This window comes from Dipodomys merriami, unplaced genomic scaffold (assembly GCF_024711535.1).
Source record: "Dipodomys merriami isolate MVZ:Mamm:240054 unplaced genomic scaffold, mDipMer1.0.p SCAF_104, whole genome shotgun sequence".
Classification (NCBI taxonomy): Eukaryota; Metazoa; Chordata; class Mammalia; order Rodentia; family Heteromyidae; genus Dipodomys; species Dipodomys merriami.
The window spans coordinates 278,031-300,049 of NW_027202316.1; the positions used below are offsets into that span (position 1 = coordinate 278,031).

The window sequence follows — 22,019 nt, forward strand, 5'->3', positions numbered from 1 at the left end:
TTATACTGGATGACTTAAGTTTGTTCTCTTGCCTCAGATTTTTATTTTCTCCTTAATTTCTTTCCCCTGGTCTTGGCCCAGGTGCTGTCTTTGAGTTTCTTTGGCTCAATGCTAATGCTCTACAAATTGAGCTGCAGCTCCCTTTCTGGTTTTTTTGGTAGTTTATTGGAGGTAACACTCTCACTGACTTTACTGCCTGGGTTGGCTTTGAAATGTGATGTAACTAGGATTACAAGAGTGAGGTAGCAGCACTCAGTTTCCCCTGTGTTATTATTTTTTTAAATGCTTAGAACAGTGACAGGAAATCTTGTCACATGTGGCACTTTATAGTCACTTGCTTATGACTGTTGGAAACCAACTTTTTTCCTGGGTGATCTTCACACTCTTTAGGAAGCTTGAATTTGGAGTGATTTGTGAAGACAATAAATGGACCTAGAAGCAAGGAAACTTAGTACCCAAAAGATCTCTGATGGGCAAAGGGGAATCTAGCATTAATAGGTACCAGGCGCACTGAGCCAAGCAAATTTATGTTTGTTTATTGATTTTTTTTTGTCGGTTGTGGGGCCTGAACTGTGGTCCTGGGTGCTGTCCCCCAGTTCTTCAGCTGTAGACCAGCACTCTATCACTTGAGTCTCAGCCCCCACATCTGGCTTTTTCTGCTTATATGGTGCTGAGGAATCGAACTGAGGGCCTCATGCATGCAAGGCAAATGCTCTACCACTGAGCCACCTTCCCAGCCCCTGTTTATTGATTTTTTGTTTCTCACAAGTTAATATAATGGATGAGAGGCCGGATCATTGAGATCACACAACTATACCAGTGTCACTTACTTGACTCAGCAGTCAAGAGTTGAGATTTGATTTTTGTGCTTCAAGGATTTTATGGAAATATCTAGAATGGATTAGCATTCAGCTCATATTTAGGACAAACTCACTGAAATGCAGAGGAGCCAGTACTGTATTTGTGGGTGATGACTATGTGGAGAGAGGAAGCCCCCAGGGAATGTCTTTGTAATATGGTAGCCTTCACTGGGAGGGATGTGAGTGCAAAGTACTCTGGGTAGAGGATGAATTAGGTAATCTAAGGCTTGGAAGGTGAGAACAGCAGAAAAAGATGTGACCCCTACTTGTGTTTTACTTTCTCCACCCTGAAGAGTGTGGGGAACATTTGATTAGCGTGTGGAAGGCTGGCCAGAGTCCTGGAAATGCTTCTTAGCCATTGCTTTGTTCTTCCCAGATGCATACTAGAATGTTTGTAATTGATCATGTTTTTCTCTTTACCCTGATAGCTGGAAAGCTGAGAGTTAGAAGACTAGATTCCCTTGTTGCATTTAGATTTGCTGTTGATTCATTCCATCAGCCTTTAGTTTTCTGGCTTTACTTTCCGTTTGTACCACTTTCTCAGTCGTTTTCACTAATTTTATACTACATCTTATTTGTGAGATAGAGGCTATAAATAAACTAAACTGAGATCAATTTTCAGTTAGTGACAGGACTATAAAAATAGAATAACTAGTTCAGAGAATATATTACCTGTGTTGTTTGTGAAATATTTGTTTCACACACACAATCTGTGTAGTTTGACTTAGTTTTTATATTGAGTTGTGGTCAGATCAATCTTTCTTTTGACTGATGAATCCTGGCTTGCGTCTCCTCTCCCCTGCCTCCCCGCCCCATTGCCCTGTCTTCTGTCCTAGTGGTCTAGGGGCCTTAGTTTATCCTGGATTGCTAACTATGGGGTCCCCAGACTTCTGAACACAAGTATTACAATCTAGATTTTCAAATCTCAGCCCCAGAGATTCTGAGTGAGCAGGCCTGCACTCTAGATTTAGACATTGTTTATGTGTTAGGATTTTTAGTTTAGAGAATCCTCTAGGAGATTCTGTTGGAGGCAATCCAGACACTACTCAAAGAAAGTGTTTGCTCTGTGGTCTCTTTTCTGTGTAGCGGGGGCCCCTGTGTACAAGGGATGGTGTACGCTGGTCAGAAGTTATCACCGAATTTGATTTGGGGGCATATATATGCATTCCCATTCATTACCTTTACTATTGCAACGCTAAATAAATTCATACCTTCTTACAAAATCCAATCTATTCAGACAAAGAGAAAACATGCTTCTAAGGGATATCATAGTTATTTTTTGTAAAATCCTGTTTTTTACTGAGAAATTATCTCAAGGCATTACTGGGATTTGAACCTAGGGCTTGACACTTGATAGGCAGGTGCTATACCACTTGAGCCATGTGCCCTGTGTCTAGCCTGAAAATTGTTTTGTTTAGTTTGAAAGGGACAGAGCATCTAAATGTGCTATCAGGTCTCAGCGGGAAGTAGCAGAGAAAGATTAGAGACTTGTGTTTCTAACTGTAACCCTGTGTTTGTAAATAAAATGTCATCACTTCCTTTGCAGCTGTTCCTGGTTCTAGCTTTGTGTGTGTTTGTGTGTGACAAAGAGCTGGACTCACACAGAGCAGGAGAGGCTGGTAAATCTTGCCTCTGTGCAGTGGAAGCTGGGCTATCTTGTAGTATTCTGTAGGTTCATATAGGCTCTTGCAAATATTCCTGAAAATAGAGACCTCGTTCCATTCCTGAATTTCCTCCTTGCTGTCTTCTTGGTTACTTACTGACCAGTGAGTTGTTAGGCAATATTTGCATCACCACGGAAACCAGTGATTCATGTTTGAAACGCGTGTGCCATTAGTTACTGATTTTGACGCATATATGAGGTGGTTTCCCTCCTTCTGTTGGAGAAAAAATTGCTCTAGTACCTCAAAGAGGTGATATTCTCCCACCTTATAGTTATTGATTCTCTTCTTCAATTCTCTTCTATTATTACCAGGAAGGCATCTCCCTTGCTTTTTTCATGTTATCCAAGCTCCTTTGCCAAAAACCTTCATTTGTGTATTGGTCCATGAACTGGAGCTTTTCAGTTCAATGAGAGAAATGGCATGTTAAGTAGCAGTCTACAGAAGTATAGATTGCAAGTAAAAGCCTCAGAGACCAGGAGCTGGTGGCTCATGCCTGTAATCCTAGCTACTCAGAAGGAAAGGATCTGAAGACTGCAGTTCAAAGCCAGCCTGGACAAGAAACTTCATGAGATCCTTATCTCCAATTAACCATCAAAAAGCCAGAAGGGGAGCTGTAGCTCAAGTAGTAAAACACTAGTCTTGAGCAAAAAGGCTAAGGGACAGAGCTCAGGCCCTGAGTTCAAGTCCCAGGCCCCTCCTCCCCCCACGCATGCATGCATTAGAGGAAGGTAAAATTTAGTTATATGTAAGTTCAAGTTCTGTTCCAGAAGCAAGGAGAAAGGATAAATGGAGCCTTTAAAGTCATCAGTTGATCAAGGCTAACACTCTACTTCTGGCTTTTTGTTAGTTAATTGGAGGTAAGAGTGTCTAGCTTGGAACCTGAATCCTCATATCTCAGCCTCCTGATTAGCTAGGATTATAGGTACATTATAGGCAATAGTATTCAACTAGGTAATAGTTTTGATTCTAAGGAAAAATGGGACCAAGTCATAGTCCTGCATTGTCTCCCTTTAAAAAACCTTTGACTTAGTTCTTTGATAGCTTGGCTTAGGGCTCTGGTAATACACTAATGTGAGGAAAAGTGTTTATTTCTTCCCACAGAGATATCTTCTTGATGAAGTGTTTTGCTCAAATGATGTAATGTTAATAAATAGTTATCTAACTTATATCTAATTATAACTTCCTCTTGACTTCTAACAGGATAAAGTTAGCCCTGATTTTAAATACCAAATGCTTCTAACATATTCACAGAAAAATAAGTTAAAAATGTCTGTCATGTTTGCAGATAGATCTGGTCAAGGCTGTAAAGGAGGAACAATTTATTTGCCAGATTTGACAAGTTCCTATGTGCTGGGATGAGAAAGAGAATTTAGGACACATTCTCACTACCTAGAGTTTTGAGTCTAGGGGTTGATTCATTGGTACTGCTGATTACTGAAGGCATCAGGATTGGCGAGATTATTGGGGCTATGGTTTTCAAATCACTTAGGTTTATACTTTGACCATTCTGATTCTACATATATTGAAAAATCTTCAGAATAGTCTTTAAACTCTTATTAAAGCAGGGTTGTTGAGACAGAATTCACACATCTTTTAATCTAGCCAGGTAGAGTATACACTGGTGGCTATTCATTTTTATTTTATCTTTTTTGATGGTGCGGTGCTGGAATTTGAACTCCGCTTGGTAATAAGCAGGTGTTCTCTTACTTGAGTCATACTCCTAGCCCTTTTTCCTTTATTTATTTTCTGAGTAGGCTCTCACTTTTTGGCAAGGGCTTGCCTGGACCACACATTTATACTTAGCCAAGCATCCCATATAGCTGGGATGATGGCCACACACCACCCTGCACAGCTTTTTATTGGAAGAGTTGGGGGGGGTGGCTCAAGCTGGCCTTGAACTTTGAGTCTCTCAATTAGTTTCCGGAGTACCTGAGATTACAGATGATGAATGTTAGCCATTGTTCCTAATGTGTTTTCAGTTTCTGCAGTGCTTTATTTATTAATGATATTTTTACCAGTGTATTTCTTTATCTTCTAAGCACTAGCTCTCAGACTTAAAAGTAGAATGAGATCCCATTCAGGCCACTAAGCCCAGTGATGAGACATTTTAGGAGGTGTGGGCGGGGGTAGGTGTGTTTGAAGCCTTCTGGAAGGAGTTGTGACCAGCCTCTGGTTCTTTCCTCCAGTTCCTACAGGAAGTGAACAACCACATTGTGCTTCCTCACTGGATTCTAGGCACACCCTTCCTTTTTACTTCCTGAGCTGGGGACTCATTGTGATTGGTGTCCACTGTTGTAGGGAGACTGGAATCTAGCCTTCTTACGTAGGGTGGACATCACTGTCTAGCCCCAGTGAATCTCTTCAGGTTTATTCGCTGTTCACTTCAGCTTTCTCCAACCATGTTAATATTCTCCAAGTACACTTGCTTTGTCTCCCTGGTGTAGCTTTCCTAACTTGGAATTCAGTTCCACCTCCCTTCCTTCTTCCTCTCCTGTTCCATTTCAGACTAGGTACAGAGGATAAAGAGACAACAGACAGGAAAATAACCACATTTCAGGACAGCCATCTCCCTTTCCTGTCTTAATCTATTTTCTCCTGCTTAAGCAGGAGACCACAACTTCTGAATCATTTGGTTTTTGGAGGTCGGAGACTAGGAGGGTCAAGGTCAGGAGACCACATGTTTCAAGTGAGGGCTTTCTTGTTGCAGCAGTCATAGAAGTAGATGGAATTGCAGGAAAGCACATACAAGAAAAGGCTAGATTAGGGTGAACTGGCTTTTCCAGGAAGCCACTCACTCCACTACCTATGTGCACAGCCACTCCTGTTGTACCAACCTCCAGCACTCCTCAGATCAGGTCTCTGCACCTCATCATCCTGCTTTGGACCCCACCTTCCTGCCCCAGTCTGTTATTTGCAGATTATATTTCCCACATAGGAACTTTGGAGAACATGTTCAAACCATAGTATCCCTTTGGATCCTAGGTTGGCTAGGTTACCAGAAACCTTGCCTTTTTGTCTTTTGAATTATCTTTGCTCCAATTTGGCAATTATTTTTTTAAATTTATCATCTGCTAGATCTCTACCACTTTTCTCCGAGTCTGTGGGAATCATTGTTTTTTTTAGTCTTTTGTCTCTGGGGTTCCTGGTTAACTTAGCAGGACACACATGTCTTCATTATTATGCTGAATTACTGTGTCACTGTGTGATTTGTATTTTGTCCTCAATAGGATTCTGCCTGATGATTGAAAAATAAAACAAAATAAGAAGATATGACTTAAGTGGTAGAGTGGTAGCTTTGAGCACAAAAATCTCAGGAAAAGGGCCTAGGCCCTGAGTTCAGGCCTAGGACCAACACACACACACACACACACACACACACACACACACACACACACACACACACACACACACACACACACACACACACACACACACACACACAAAACATAACAATAACAATAAAAGAAAACAGTAACCACAATGAAAAACAACCCTATATGTTCCTCCCTAATGTCTTACTTGGTTCCTTGTACATGCTATGTATGTGTTCAAAGATTATTGGTTGCATGCCTTGCCATTTCTTTGTAAGATAAAAAAGCACAATCAATTGCTTAATCAATTCTGTATGATGGTTAATTCAGTTATCATTCTCATTTGCACAGTGGAGGAGTTGGGGAGCATGCAAATCCATCTTAGGATTCCTCTTACATCCTAAATCAGTGCTTGGGAGTTAGTTTGCCTATACTTCTCACAACTGATGAAAAAAAATAACAGAAAAAATAAATACATTAGGATTCATGAACATATAAAATCCGTGCTGGACTGATATTGACTGCAGGTTTTTTTACTTATGTTATAACATCATAAGTAAATCTTGTCCCATGGATATAAACAGCTTTTATTTGAAATAAGCGATGTATTTTAGGAAATGTGGTCACTTGTGGAAACTTATCTCTTGTGGCAATAATGGTTGGTAGGGAAATAAATACAGAGATCACCTCATGCCTTAAAGTGTATATAAACCTATCACCAAACAAAACAAACAATGGGAACAGTTAACCAAGTTCAAAGGTAGCAAAGAATCTAATGTCTACTTTTAATATACAATCTCTTAGTTTTCATTGTTCACTCATCAGAGCTAGCCTCTATGGCCCACGTCCAGTTCTTTTGTTAATGCTAGAGACCAAATTGTGATTGGGGGAGAGAGAATTTCCTCCCAACTTCTGTGCTTGCACAATTCTGTGAAAGTGAGTTTTTCTCTCTTTCACCCTGGTCTAGGGTCCATTAGTATTCGTGTGGCTTACCTTCCTTCAGTTCTTGATTTCACACAGTGGGCTCTGAGAATCAGTAGACACAGAGAAACAGATTTGTGAGTTTACAAAAATACTTCAGAGTTTCCACCAAGGAAAACATAGGCACTGGCTTAGAAACCTTGATTGTATTCCCCCTGACCCCTAACACTGTTGAAGAAAAATGTTCTAATTGCCTTACTTATATAACTGTAACCCCTCTATATATCACCTTTACAATAAAATAAAATTTTAGAAAAGGCACTCTATTCACCTGACACATTTTCCAATAACTAAGAAACAACTGGACTTGTACGTGGGTTTGGAAGGGCACAAATTCAGATTAGCAACCATTTTCCAAACAGGAAAGATACTGAGCTAAGTCACTACAACCTACATTGGCATTTTTCTTATCAGAAATTCAAAAGATATTTAGTAGTATATAATCTTTCAGAAGATACTGGATTTTCCCCAGCCAAGGGCAGGATAATGAGTCATTGGCTTCTAGTTCTCAGAGCGTGCGCAGGATAGAATGGTACATATTTCTTCTAGGCTTCCTTTACTCAGTCTTAATCCATCAAGTACACTTTGTGAAAATCGAACACATGCATACACATGTGCACATTTGTGTGCACGTGCCCCCCCTTCAATTGTCCTGACTTCCCCAGGTGCTATCCAGCCCTGACTTTGGCCTTCAGCTGCCATTCCCTATCCCATCCATGCTACCCTATCATTATCCTGCTGAAGCTGCTTGTAGTGACTCAAACTGGCAGTGGACTTTCTGAAGTCTCTGAAAACATTTCCAGAATTTTCTAATGAAGAGTTTGAGGAAGGGATGGAGGCTATAATTTTCGTTGGGTGCTTTTGCTTCAGAGAGGAGTTGGAAGCCTATGTGCTTATTTCAGAGTGAAGCTAGAAGCTAGACATCAGTTGAGGGGGGAGAAGAAGGGCAGTGACCGCCACCAGCATTACTCAGATGTCAGTGGGTTTTATGACATGTTATTTAATGTTGACCACTGTCTGTTGGGTACAAGCTATAACAGAATGATTACACAGGCAGCTGACTTTGCTTGGTTGGGCTTCCTTGCTAGTGTTTGGTAAGATAGGGCTGCTTCTAGAATTGCAAGTAAAGATAAATGCCAGAGGTCATGATAATTCCATGTTCTCCAGTTCAGCTATTAAACCAATGAATACATTGACTCAGCTACTAAAACATTGAGGCTCAGGGTGCATAAAGAGTGACACGTAGGCTGCTCTCAAAGACAGGCTCTTGTTTTTCTGCAATGATGCTAGCAACTAACAAGGTGTGGGGGGGACTAAAAGTTGCTATCAGTATACAAGATTAGTTTTAAGCTTGGCTCTGCTACTCCTCACAAATGTTTAGAAACTTACTTGCAAATCTTCAAAGCACAATTCTGGTCATTTTTATGCTTTGTTGTATTTTTTTTTTTTTTTGGGTCCCGGTCGTGGGGCCTGAACTCTGGGCCTGGGTGCTGTCCCTCAGCTCTTCAGCTCAAGGCTAGCGCTCTACCACTTGAGCCACGGCGCCACTTCCGGCTTTTTTCTTTTTGCTTATGTGGTGCTGAGGAATCAAACCCAGGGCCTCATGCATGCAAGGCAAGCGCTCTACCACTGAACCAACTTCCCAGCCCCTGTTGTATTTTTTTTAAAGGAACTGTTAGCCTCTGCTTTTCAAAGTTTTGGACTGATGACACAATGTGTACATTGTGAGTGTGTACACGTGCACATATGTGTGTGGATGTGTGTATAGGGTCAAGATTATGTGTAAGGAAACATTAAAGATTGATGAAACTATTGTTGTAGATATTTTTAGTCTGTATTGTATTTTATTCTCTGTTTTGACAATGTGTGTTAGAACCCATCATGGTTTGATGAAGGGTAAAGGATGTCTTTCTACTTTGAAAAGAATTACTCTGCTCCTCAAGGTCAAAATCACATGTAGATCTTCTCTCCTTTGTCCTTCAGTTGCCCTACAATAATCATTTAATGGCTAGTACAACACCCCGAGGTCAGACACAAGAGATAGACATGAGAAAAAAATCCTAAAGGAAGAGGAGGGATGAAAGAAAGTAATCAGTTAGGTGGGTGGAGTGAGGAGAGAGCCAAGGGTGGAGATCTTGCTCCACCTTGAAAAGAGGTACTGTATGTCCATGACTGTGCAGACAGGTACTCTGCCACTTAAGCCATGCTTCTCATCCCTTTTGTTCTAGTTACTTCTAGCATAAGGCCTCTCTTTTGGCCTGGGCCAGCCTGGGCCATGATCCTCCTGTTTATACTTCCCATAGTAGATGGGGTGACAAGCATGCATCAACACACCAGATTTTTCTGTTGAGATAGAATCTTAGTAACATGTTTTTCCCAGACTGTCAAAAATGCTATCCTCCTGATCTATGCCTCCAGCATAGCTAGGATCACAGGAGTGAGATACTGGTGCCTAGCTTGATGAATATGATTCTCATGAATGTTTGATAGGTTTTATACATAGGTACATATTCATTGATACTATATAGAATTGTTTGGGCTTTCAAATTTATATCATTAGCTGGATGCTGGTGTTGTAATCCTCGCTACTTAGGAAGCTGAGATCTGAGGATCCTAGTCTGAAGCCAGCCTCTATAGGATAGTCTGTGAAACTCTTATCTCTAGTTAACCGCCAGAATACACAGCAGTAGAGCTGGAACAGTGCCCAGGCCCTGAGTTCAAACCCCACAGCAGATGAGAGAGACAGAGATTCAGACAGAGAGAGGGGAGGGGGAGATTTACATAATCGGTAGCCTAATGTAGGAAACCCTTTGTAATGTGATTTTTCCCCTCTGAGAACTATTTTGGAGATGGATTTGTGTGGTGTCCCCATGGCATGATTAACCCATTTTCTTACAGATAATCCCTTGTTTTCTTAACTTTGTCATTACAATAATGCTGTGTTGTGTGTGTGTGCTTGTATGTATTGTAGAATGTAATCTAGAATAGATGTGAAAAGCCTTGCTGGAGAAGTGACACCCATCACCCCTTCGGTGGCCACTGCCTTTCCCTGCCAGCTTCAGAGCCTCCCACAGAGGGCAGGGCATTCAGATGCCTGCTTGTCGTATGGGTATGGCTGATCTTTGCACCTGGGCAGGGCTGCCACTGGCTTCTCTTGGCTGCCGTCTGTCTTTTTCCATTTACGGAGGAGGAGCATCTTTTCCTGTGCTTACTTCCTCTTCAGCTTTCCCTTCCGAGCCAGGCTGCTTGTGCAATCTCAGTTTAATTGTGCAGAGGCCTCCTCTGTGCTTGCAGATTTGCAGGATGGATTCATGGGAGGTGGACATATATTTTGTTGTATGTATTGCCACATGGGCCATAGCTGTTTTATTAAGAAGTATTTTTCAATGGTGGCTCTTATGAAGACATTTTAATATGATCAGACATCCTAATTGAATTAGCTAGTTCCCTTCCCTTCCCTCTTCCCCCCTCCTTAGACCCTCCTTCTCTTCTCTTCCTTTTCTTTCTCCTCTTCCATCTTCTCTTCAGTCTCCTCCTCTTTGTCCTCTTCCTCTTCCTCCTCCTCCTCCTCCTCCTCCTCCTCCTCCTCCTCCTCCTCCTCTTATTCTGCCAGTACCAAGATTTGAACTTAGCCTTGTACTTGCTCCACTTATTTGCTCATGGCAGATGCTCTAGTATATGAGCCACACTTCTAACTTGTTTTTTTTTGCTGGTTAATTGGAGACAGAGTCTCACAGACTTTTCTGCTCAGGCTGACTTCAAACTTGGTTCCTCTAGATTGTCTCCTGAATAGCTGGCAATCCAGGCATGAGCTCTTGGTATCCAGCTGCATTTTTTTACTGGGTACTAGGTGCTTAATGGCTGTGTTTCTGTGTAGGTTCTTATACTTGTTCCCCTCTCATTCACAAATCTGTGCCGAATAAAAACAAAGCAAACAAAAAAATGCATAGCTTTATGATTTACTGTGACTTAAGCTCCTAAAATATTTTTTTTATTTTTTTATTATTATTTTGTTCATTTACTTTTTTTTATTGTAAAGATACTATACAGAGAGTTACAGTTACATTAGTGAGATAATGAGTGCACTTCCTCTTGAACATTGTTACCCCCTCCATTGTTTTCCCCCTACTATCCCCTCCCTCCGTCCCTTCCCTGAGGTTTTTCCGGAATTTCACAGTATTGTGGAATAATGATGCTCATTTAAAATCACAAGTTCATTCTAACTTTTCCGGAGCAAATTGTCTATCACAGTCTGTAACATATAACGGTGTTCACATGTTATATACCATATATGTGATCAGCAGCATGGGGATATTTAGTAGTGGTTCAACCAGATGAGTGGGAGTTCTTTGTTTCTTAAGTCCTGTTAGTTTTGTCATATCACCTAACATTTTGGATTTAGCATCCACTTATCAGGGAGACCATGTACCGTTTGTCTCTTCGTTCTTGGCTTACCTCGCTCAACATTCCTTCTAGCTCCATCCATTTCCCTGCAAATGCCATTATTTTGTCATTTCTAATGGCTGCATAATATTCCATTGTGTATAGATACCACAATTTTTGGATCCATTCATCTGTGGTGGGGCATCTGGGTTGTTTCCATATCCTAGCTATTGTGAATAGTGCTGAAATAAACATGGAAGTACACGTGTCCTTGTATATTGGTTTCTGTTGTTCAGGGTAGATGCCTAGAAGTGGTATGACTGGGTCATAAGGGAGGTCAATCTTTAGCTTTCTAAGGACCCTCTAGACTGCTTTCCAAAGTGGTTGTATAAGTGTACATTCCCACCAGCAGTGTAATAGGGTTCCTCTTTCTCCACATCCCCTCCAGCATTTGTCGTTGGTCCAGCTGCATTTTTGTTCCATACTGATTTTTTTTTCAAATAAGCTTTTTATTGTGAAAATACTGTACAGAGGGGTTACAATTACATGAGCAAGGTAATGGGTACATTTCTTATGAAGCGTTGTTGCCTCCTCCTTTGTTTTTCCCCTATCATCCCTTCCTTCCCATCTCCACAACTACTTTCCCCCCCTCCCATACTGATTTCTTTCCTTTGGACACAGACTCAATACGGAATTGCTGGACCAGATGGTAACTCCCTTTCTAGCGTTATGAGGAACATTTAAACTGTTGTCCCAAATGTCTGTAGTAATACTGCATTCTCACTACTTGTGTCTAGCTTCCTTTCTGTGAATCCTCATCAGGATTTGTTGTTGTTATTTGTCTTTTTGCAATAGCTATCACGACTGGTAAGATAGTATCTCATTATGATCTTGATTTGCATGTGGTTTCTCAACACTTTTGAAAGTATTGGTTGTTTAACTCTCTTCTCACACATAGTGTGCTTGCTACCCACTTATTTAGGAAAATCTCCTTAGATTGCATTTTCTCTTCTGGCAAAAGGAGGGGAAAGAGAAAAGGTAGAACAGTGGGATTCAAGTGGCAGTCCATCTATTTACTACCCTGTGCTGTTGAGTGGGTTACCTTCCGGCTGAGAGTCTAGACCTTGTTTTCTGAAGGGCCCTGTCCAGTCTCTCATACAGGGACCCTTCTTCTTGGGACTCTGAAGGCTGCATTTCTGAGTGTGGTTCTGGACTTTGGGCCTCAGATGTTGGGAGCTGTCCCAGCAGGAGTCAGCTGATGGCTCATTACACTTGAGACTCATCTCACACACATAGTCTGATAGTGGAACTTGAGCAATGTTCTCACTTCTCTCTCTTAAAAGATGTGTAGAGACACATGCACCTTGGAATAGTCATGAAGTAGACAGGGAGGAAAAGGAAAGATAGTTTGAGATTTGTTTGTAGATGGGAAGAGAAAGGGCAATTCTATTCTTTTTTAAAAATTATTTTCATTTGAAAATGCTCAAAACAGAGTACATTTCTTTTTCGACATTGTCAGCCCTCCCTGTCTCTGTTTTTCCCTCCTATCCCCACCCACAAGTTGTATAGTTCATTTTCAACAGAGTGTCTAGTGAGTATCATTGCTGCGTTTGTTCATCCTTTGTCCCTCCATTTCTTTGCCTCCCCTTACATTCCAAAGACATATAAGAGAACAAACAGAACAAAAAGAAAAGAAAACAAAAACAGCAGAAAAGAAAAAATGCTCTTGTTTTCATATCCTGAAGTTAATTTCAATAAATATTATTTTATATGCACCTTTTTAGATGCACATAGGCATTATGCCTTTCTCTTCCCCTCCAGAGTGTCCCTTTTGGTCTCACTGTGTGTACATGCCTAGAGACCTGTATAATATATTATGCCCCAGTGTAATTTAGATCCAGCTTCTGCATATGAGAAAATAATGTGCTGTTTCTCTCTCTGAGCTTGACTTCACTTAACATGATTTGTTCTAGGTCCATCCATTTCCCTGCAAATGACATAATACTGTTCTTTCCTAACAGCTGTGTACAATTCCATTGTGTATAGGTATTACGTTTTTTGGATCCCCTCATCTATTGTAGGGCATTTGGGCTGTTTCTACACTTGGCTATTGCGAATCGTACAGCATTGAACATGGCTGTGTAGGTGTCTTTAGGCTTATGGTGTTCTGGGTAGATGCTCAGGAGTGGTATTGCTGGGTTGTAGAGAAGATCTATATTTAATTTTTTGAGGAACCTCCAGACTTCCATCCAGAGTGGTTACATTTCTACCAATAGCAATAAGGTTCCTTTCCCCCCACATGTCCTCTCACATTTGTTGTTTGAATTCATGATGTTGGCCAGTCTAACTGGGGTGAATTTCAGAGTTGTTTTGATGTGCATTTCCTTTATGACCAGGGATGTTGAGCATTTCCTCATGTGTTTCTTTACCATTCTTACCTCTTCTTCTGAGAAGTGTCTCCTTAGCTCCTTTGCCCATTTAGTGCGTGGTTTATTAGCTTTGGGAGGAGTTAGTTTCTTGAGCTCCTTGTATATATAGGATATTAAGCCTTTGTCTGATGTACTGCTGTTAAAGATCTTCTCCCAGTCTGTTGTCTGTTTTTCTAGTTTAGTAACTGTGTCCTTTGCTGTGCAGAAAGTTTTTAGTTTGGTGTAGTCCCATTTGTCAAGTCTCTCTCCTATCTGCTGTGCCCCTGGGACTCTTTCCAAAAATTGTTTCTGCCTATGTCTATGAGTTCCAGTGTTTCTTCTACTCCCTCTTGCAGTAATTTCAAAGTTTCAGTTGATCTACTTTGAGTTGATATTTGTGCATGGTGACAATTAGGGACTCATTTTTAGTTTTTTTTTGCATATGGATGCCTAGTTTTCCCAACAGCAATTATTGAAAAGTCTATCTTTTTCCACTCTATATTTTTGGCTCCCTTATCAAATATCAGATAACTGTAAGTATATGGTTTTATTTCTGGTTATTTCTGTTCTTGAAGATGTAAGTGGCCTCTTAGCTTTAGTGTGTAATATATTTTGATTATTTTTCCAGGCTCCACTAGGATTAAAACAACTATTCCATTCATTTGAAAGCATTGGTTGACTGCTCTAGGCACTGGTGATGAACAAAAGTTGATGTCCACTATTCTGCGTGTGTGTGTGTGTGTGTGTGTGTGTGTGTGTGTGTGTGTTTGTACTGGCACTTGAACTCAGGCCCTCACACTCACTTGTTTTTTCACACAAAGCTGGCTCTTTACCACTTAAGCCACACCTCCACTTTTTAACATTTTGCTGTTTACTTGGAGATAAGATTTGGATTTGTATGGGTAGTGTAAAAAAAGGAGGAGGCTACAATGCTTGATAAGAAATGTACTCATTATCTTGCCCATGTAATTGTAACCCCTCTGTACAGTATTTTCACTATAAAAAAATGAAATATAAAAAAAAAGATTTGGATTTGTTTGTACTGATTGGCTTTGAAACTCAGTCGTCAGATCTCAGGCTCCTGAATAATTAGGATTATGTGCATGAGCCACTGGTGCCTGGCTAATGGCCACTCTCCTTTGAATATATATTCTGGTGAGTGTGGAAAAAGACAGGACATTTTTAGAAAATGAACAAAATATTTGTTTATTTGTTTGTTTATTGGGTGCCGGTGCCTGTCTTGGGACTTGAACTGAGGACCTAGACACTGTCCCTGAGGTTTTTTGCCCAAGGCTAGTGCTCTACCACTTGAGTTCCAGCTCCACTTCATCTTTTTGGTGATTCTTGGAGAGAAGAGTTTCGTGTACTTTCCTGCCTGGTTTTGAACCCTAGTCCACAGAGCTCAGCCTGCTGAGAATCTAGGATTACAGGTGTGAGCCACAGGCACCTGGCGAGGTATTTATTTTTTAAAAGTGAGTAACATGATAAAGCTACAGAATCACAGTATGGTGGCTGTTACTATTTTGGTTTATTCTGAAAGGCTGACCTGGAATATAGGTTTAAGAATGGGCTAGAAATATGATCTGGCTGGGTTCAGGTTTATAATCAGCTGGATAGAAACAAATAAGGCAGAGGGATCTGACAGCCAAACTGGAGATATAAGGGGCTTAGTCTTCCAACCGTGTGAATCCCCACAAACTAGGCAGGAGTGCTATTGAAGGTCGGTGTCAATGTCAACGCTGTGCATCCATACATTTTGTCTTTTCTCCCTGAGACTATCTGCATTTCCATGCAAAGCCCTGGCTGTCCATCCTGGCCGTGGTACTCTCTGTAAGGATTGTCTCTCTAAGATTGACCTGAAGCCAGATCCTAACATTCCCAGGAAGGGGACAGCTTGTGCCATCCCTGAAGCGTGTCAAAGCACCCTGTGTGATAGAACAAAGGACAGGACAGTGAGCTGGGTGGGAGAAGGCTCCAGAGAGACCTTGGCCACGGCCACCCCAGTCTGAGTTTCTAAACCATGAGAGGAATCTGGGTTTTTTTGTAACTGTGATGAAAGGCCATTGTTGTAACATCTTGTCCTTGAACTTGTAAGAGAATAGAGTTGCAGTTGTATGAAAATGTTACTATGGCAAGAAACTGTGACAATATAAGTAGTATCTGTGCCCCTATGTCACTGAGAGAGATGAGAGGTATTTGCTGCTTTCATTACAGTTAACCTTAAAATGTTACTTGTTTTTCAAGGTATCTTTCAGTAATCTACAGAGCTTTCTAGTCAACATATAGGTTTATGAGTACAATGCATCTTGATCAGTGGCTCCCTATCTATTGTTTTCCCCTTTGTCCCCATCTTTCCTAGCCCTGTTCATCCCTTCAAGGTACCTGGTTCCATTTTCACATCTAAAATGTCATTTATGACCATTACATTTGATTAGGGATCATGCTGATTACTAGAATTCCTAACAAATCTTGTTATTTAATCTTGTTTATTAATGAAGAAGTCAGCAACAACAGCCTTGAACCACATCTGAGGTGCCACCTGTTTCTGCATATTAAGTGCCCTGGAATGCGGCCATATCCATTCATCCATGTGTCACTGTTGTAGCTGATCCCTCCTGTCCCAGTACACTTAAAATACTGTCTGGCTCACACAGAAGACATTGTCTCAGTCCTGCATTGATTATATATCACTATGAACCCATTAAAATATTGGAATGGCTCTTTGGTTTCTTAGCAAGCATCCACATTTTATTTTATGTACTTACAAACATTTTGAGAAGAGAACCAGAGATTTCAACAGATTCCCTAAACACCCAGGAACAGAAAGGGAAAAGCAAAGAGAACCCTAAAAGTCTACTGTCTCAGGCCTGGACATCATCAAGTATGCCTCCCTGGTCTTCTTCCTCAGAGATTCTCTTTCTCAACCTGGGGCAGATTTTCCTCTTGTGTGGCTGCAGAATCTGCCTCTTCTTATGAGTGATAATTGGGCCTTTGCATATTTCATGAGCATGTCAAGCAGAGCCCTTATTTTCACTGTCTAGTTTAATCCCCATCGTGACAGTGTGGGAACTGTCTTCAGGTAGCAGTGTGGGAAGGGAGGCCCAGAGACACTGTGCTCAGGTACAGTCGCCCTTCTGCATTTGTGGTCTCTGCTTAGACGAATACAACTCAACTCACCCTGGGTCGAAAATGATTTTTAAAAAGGCCTCCAGACTGAGTATGCACTGATTTTTTTCCCCTTGTTGTTATTACACACAATCCAGTCTAACAACATAGCCTTGACACTGTATTAATTAGGGAGTATAAGCAATCTAGAGATAATTTAAAGGACATGAGAAGATCACATGGTTCTATTCAAGTACTACACCTTTTTTGTTGGTGTTGGGGCTTGAACTCAGGGCCTGGATGCTGTCCCTGAGCTTTTCTGCACAAGGCTATAGTGTACTAACGCTTAAAGCCACAGCTCTACTTATACCTTTTTTGAACAATGGGCTTGAACATCTGTGGGCTTTGGCACTGAGGGGCAATTATATCCATTTACTATATGCCAGGTACTCAGATTATGAGTATATGTTGTGTCTCAGGAATGGCACATGCCCACATGACCAAGAGTCATTGAAACTTTTGGGTTTGCCCTAGGCCCACCTAACACTTGGTGTTGCTACTTAGTGTTGCTAGGTTATTTCTGTTCTGTGGGCCATGTGGCCCTATGTAACTTCATCCTGGCCATGCTCCCCTGGGTGCTTCACATACTAAGTCCCTTAGCTCTCAGCTGGAAGTGCTTGCCACTTGTTGTGTTGTTGTTTTGGTGTTACCTGGGTCTGGCCATGGAGGTGGCATTTTCCTAGCTGAAGTAAATGTCCTTGGCAATCCCTGCCAATGACCCTTTACAACTTTTTAATTTATTATTTTTCAAGCATAAACATCTCCCCTGTCAGTACAGTTTTTGCCTCCAGACTTGGTGGCTTTCTGAGACTATAGGCATTACCTTATCCACTGAAACTCAAAGGTAAATATTTGCACCTTGCCCTTTGATTGGTGGCTAGGTTAAAGTTGACCATAGTGGGAGGGGCTGGCCAGCAGGGCTCTATCCCCAAGAATAAATGAAGCAGTTCAGTGTGATTCACTTAGCTTGAGCAAGTTTGTCTAGAACTTGCCAGAAGTTACTTTCTGTCTTAATCATGTAGGCCATCTTTTGGGCTTCTTCCCCTCCCCCCTTCCTCCCTCCCTCCCTCCCTCCCTCGCTCCCTCCCTCTCTCCATTCCTTCCTTTCTTCCTTCCTTCCTTCCTTCCTTCCTTCCTTCCTTCTGTCCTTCCTTCCTTCCTTCCTTCCTTCTGTCCTTCCTTCCTTCCTTCCTTCCTTCCTTCCTTCCTTCCTTCCTTCTTTCTGCCCTTCCTTTCTTCTGTCCTTCCTATCATTAGTAGCATTATACAGGGATTACCTCGGTGCCGGTATCTCCCAGTGCACACACTCATTGTATTCTGAACTCTTGCTTCTGTGTAGTTTTGTAACCTGACTCAGTGACTTTGCAATGTGATGACCTATGTTTCCATAATACAAACCATTTTTTTAATACCAGTATATCATTGGCCTGCTTTAGTATAATTACTTTAAATTTTCCTTTGTATGGGGACCATCTGGAACACTTGATATATCAGTCAGGGTCCAACCAGAAATTATACCATTATTTATTTAAACAGGGGATGTTCAACTTAAAGAACTGGCCACTAGTCAAAGCTGGTTAACAGAATAAAGGGGCTGAAATGGCTCTAGTAGGTCTAGATGAAACAGATGCAGAAAAGAGCCTATGTGGCCTGTCTGAGGACAGGCAGCATTGATGTTAAAGTCCCTGAGAGTCTTACCTCCAATTAACCATCAAGAAGCAGAAGTAGAGCTAGCCTAGACAAAATGCTCATGCCCTGTTTGAAGCCCTAGGACCAGAACAAACAAAAAGTGTGAGGTAGTGGGGGTGGGGAGCAGACCCTGCTTCTCCCCTGGGGTCCTCGCCACCTCCCTGTGATGCAAAAACTGGTCTGAGGACATAAACTTGACCAGATGACCTGTGCTGGGGACCTTAGAATTGACTCCTAGGTGACCTTAGAATTGACTCCCAGAAGGGGGAACAGGATCTAGGGGTGCAGGAGACCTGAGGTCTTCTGTGTGGATTCTTCTATGGTGGGAGCATTCTTCTTGCCCCTGGGGGAAATTTTTCCAGTGCATTTTCCTGGTGCAGGTTCAATTTCCCCAGCTGGAAAGTAGGGTAAGCCCTAGGTCCATCTTCTGTGTACCAAAGCACATACAAAGGGAGATGAATTTTGGGTTAAGAAGCAGCAAGCATGTAACTTGAATCCTAAAGCGTACATTCAACTCCAGTGTTTCTACAAGATAAAAATTTAAATTCTGGCCCTATGACTGTTAAGATAGTCATATTACTCACAATCTGACTTAGGGAATTGTAACCTCTTTGTACAACTACTTAATAATAAAAAATATAAAAGATGTGCAGAATTTAAAAAATTGCAAATGCAATTTGAATTTGGCCTTTTTTTTTAAAAGGATCTTTGTTACACAAAACAAAGTCATCCACCAACAATGCATCTCTAAACACAGTCTAAGAGTTATGAAAGGAAAGGTGGACATCTTCACCATAGACCTCACTCCTTACTAACTTCCTAGGTCTGGCATTCTCTTCTGGATTGTTTAATTTGAGATACGAGTGCCCAGAGCCAACACTTGCAAGGTCAGGACCTGTGCAGTTGCTCAAAGCCTCCCTCCCCTGCCTCAGTCTCCTCAAGTTATTTCTTATGACAGATTTATTTCCCTATCACCCTTTCATTCTATCAGCAGTATTGCTCAAGAGCCTCAAATATTTCCTCTTTCTTTATTGTACTAGAAATACAATAAAATAGAAAAGAATTGACCTTTAGCAAGGGCTTCCTAGCCTCCATTCTGTTGATAAGGAAGCCAAAGTTCATTGACATGTTCAAGGTCATACAAGAAGGCAGTTGGCTCAGGCCCAATCTGCAGCTTCCTTCCTCCTACTCTGTCAGGCTTTCCAGCCACAATGGGCCCACCATCCTTACCCCATAAAAATAGCCCAGCCCAGCACCTGGTCAGAAATCCAGTTATACTTGACCTCCTCTCCTGCTGTGCAAGGGTGCCCAGCCACTGGCTAGATCCAAGGCCAAGACTCAAATCTAAATAATTACCTCATGTCACTTCAAAAAAAATGGAGTCAATACATCTTTTAATGTTAGTGGGATCTGGACGTCAATCAGGTTCTGTTTTGGCTTTTGGATCATGGACCTAAGCACCAAGCACAAGGGGTGATAATTATTCAGTCCTGTCATGCGAGGTTGGCTAAGGGAGTAATTAGTAGGTGGTTCTGTGTTTTTAGCTGTAGAAGACATATGAATATGCATGTTCCTTTAAGGGAAACTGGTTTGTCTCCAGAAAAACATTTCTCTGCCTTCAGAAAGATGTGATCAAAACCCAGAAGGGGACAGTCTCCTGATGGTCTTTGGGTCAGCCTTGTGAGATGCTGGTACATTCCTGGACTCCTGGGAGCTGCCTATCCCTTCCGTCCCTTCATCCTGAACTTGATCTTGTTACAGAATGAGAGAGATCATCCATTCATTGGGGAGCAAGCACATTCCTGTTCTGGGTTCACAGACCATAGTGGTTGGTTAACAGATAGCGTTTAATACCTGTCTCGTTCTTTTCTTTTTTCTTTTTAGAATTGAGCACAGGATTTTTCAGAGCTCTCTACAGTAAAACCATTAAAAGAGATGGACAACTGAGAACAAAATCTAGTGGAGAGGGTGAAAGAAAAATTAGGAAAGAAGTCAAACCATATTTCCTTCCACTGATAGATAGACTATGATGTGAAGATCTTGTCCCCAAAAGGTCCAGTGTTAGTTACAGGAAAAGTATTTACAAGAGTTGACCTCATTTCCTCTTTCCTTCTCCTACACACTCACCTCTCTGCCTTTTTCCCCTTCCTGGTTCTTTGGGGAAATCAGATTTTATTTTAGGGTATTTTTAACATTCCTCCTTAAATGTCAGCTCTGTGGTCCTCTGTCTTGAGGCTTTGCTCTGTATCCTACCAACTGGTTATCATACAAGGTCCTCAACTGCTTCATTAGCCTGAAGGGTGAAGATCAAGTAAATGGGACCCCGAAGGGGTGAACAGGAGCAGATTTGCAATCAAAGCCAGTCTCTGGAATGATTAAGTAATGTGGCTGAAGAAGACTTACTGGATAGCAGTGCCTCCAAACTAAAAGGCTTCTCTCAGCCCAGAGATAGGGGGAGGCCAGGATGGTGGAAGGGATGGGGTGGTGAGGAGAAGTAGAGAGTTGCATCCTTGAAATCATAGGCATGTCCTTTGCCTGGAAATTTCTGTTGTAATTGCTAAATCACAGTAAGGGGAGTAGAAATTGAATTTTGGACCAGGTCACCATTCTTCATTTGTCTGATGAGGTAGAAAGTTGGCATATGGAAGAACAAACTTCAGAGGGGGAGAAATTGGACAGAGGTGACGATTTTCTGCAGGACGTTATTATATACTATCTACATGGATGCTGAGTGGATGGGTTGCTTCTGTAAAGAAATGCAGAGCCCCTGTGGATGACTGGGGAAGGTGGGGGCGGTGGAGGGGGTACAGTGGGCAGTGTGAGGATGACAGCAGGCCTTGGGTGCCTTTCCCTGGATTGCTTGTCATCCTTCTGCATAATGTGCAGGAAGATATTTCTCTGCATAAGTATTCTTTCTGCTTTTTTCTTCATTTTTGAAGAGCTAAAATGAGTTTTGTTTACTGCGGACTTTATCACCTCAACATTTAGAATACTTATTCTGTGTGGGGGGGAATATCTTAGGACAGATTTTTAAGATTTAAATTAAAATTTTCATCTTTTAATTGATACATAAAACATCAAAATTGTATGTGTTTATGGGGTATAGGATGATGTCTCTATATGTATATACATAACATGATGTTTAAAGTAGGCTAGTTATATTTACCTTCTTATATTTTTCTTTCCTTTCCCTTTTCTTTTTCTCTTTCCTTGCCTTTTTTTTGTGCCAGTACTGTAGCTTGAACTCAGGGTCTTGTGCTGTTCCTTACCTTTCCTCATCCACTTAAGATTAGTGTTCTACTGCTTGAGCCATACCTCCATTTCTGGAGTTTTGGTGGTTAATTGGAGATGAGTCTCTCAGAGTGTTTGGCTTGAACTTTTATCCTCAGATATCAACCCCTGAGTAGCTGGGATTACAGATGTCAGCTACCAGCACCCAACTCATATTTATCATTTCTTTATGATAAAAAATACTCAGATCCTTTCTTCTATCTATTCTTGTGAAATATTCGCCCTACCATGCATTAGCACACAGGGACTTCTAGCTGTTATCCAAGT

The 22,019-nt window shown here is 41.4% G+C and overlaps 1 protein-coding gene across 4 annotated transcripts in view; it reads left to right on the forward strand.

Annotated features, from left to right (window-relative positions):
* LOC138810698 (uncharacterized) overlaps positions 1–22,019 on the forward strand; it is a 162,302-nt gene that overhangs the window by 20,491 nt on the left and 119,792 nt on the right. The gene's annotated exons all lie outside the window — the stretch shown is intronic.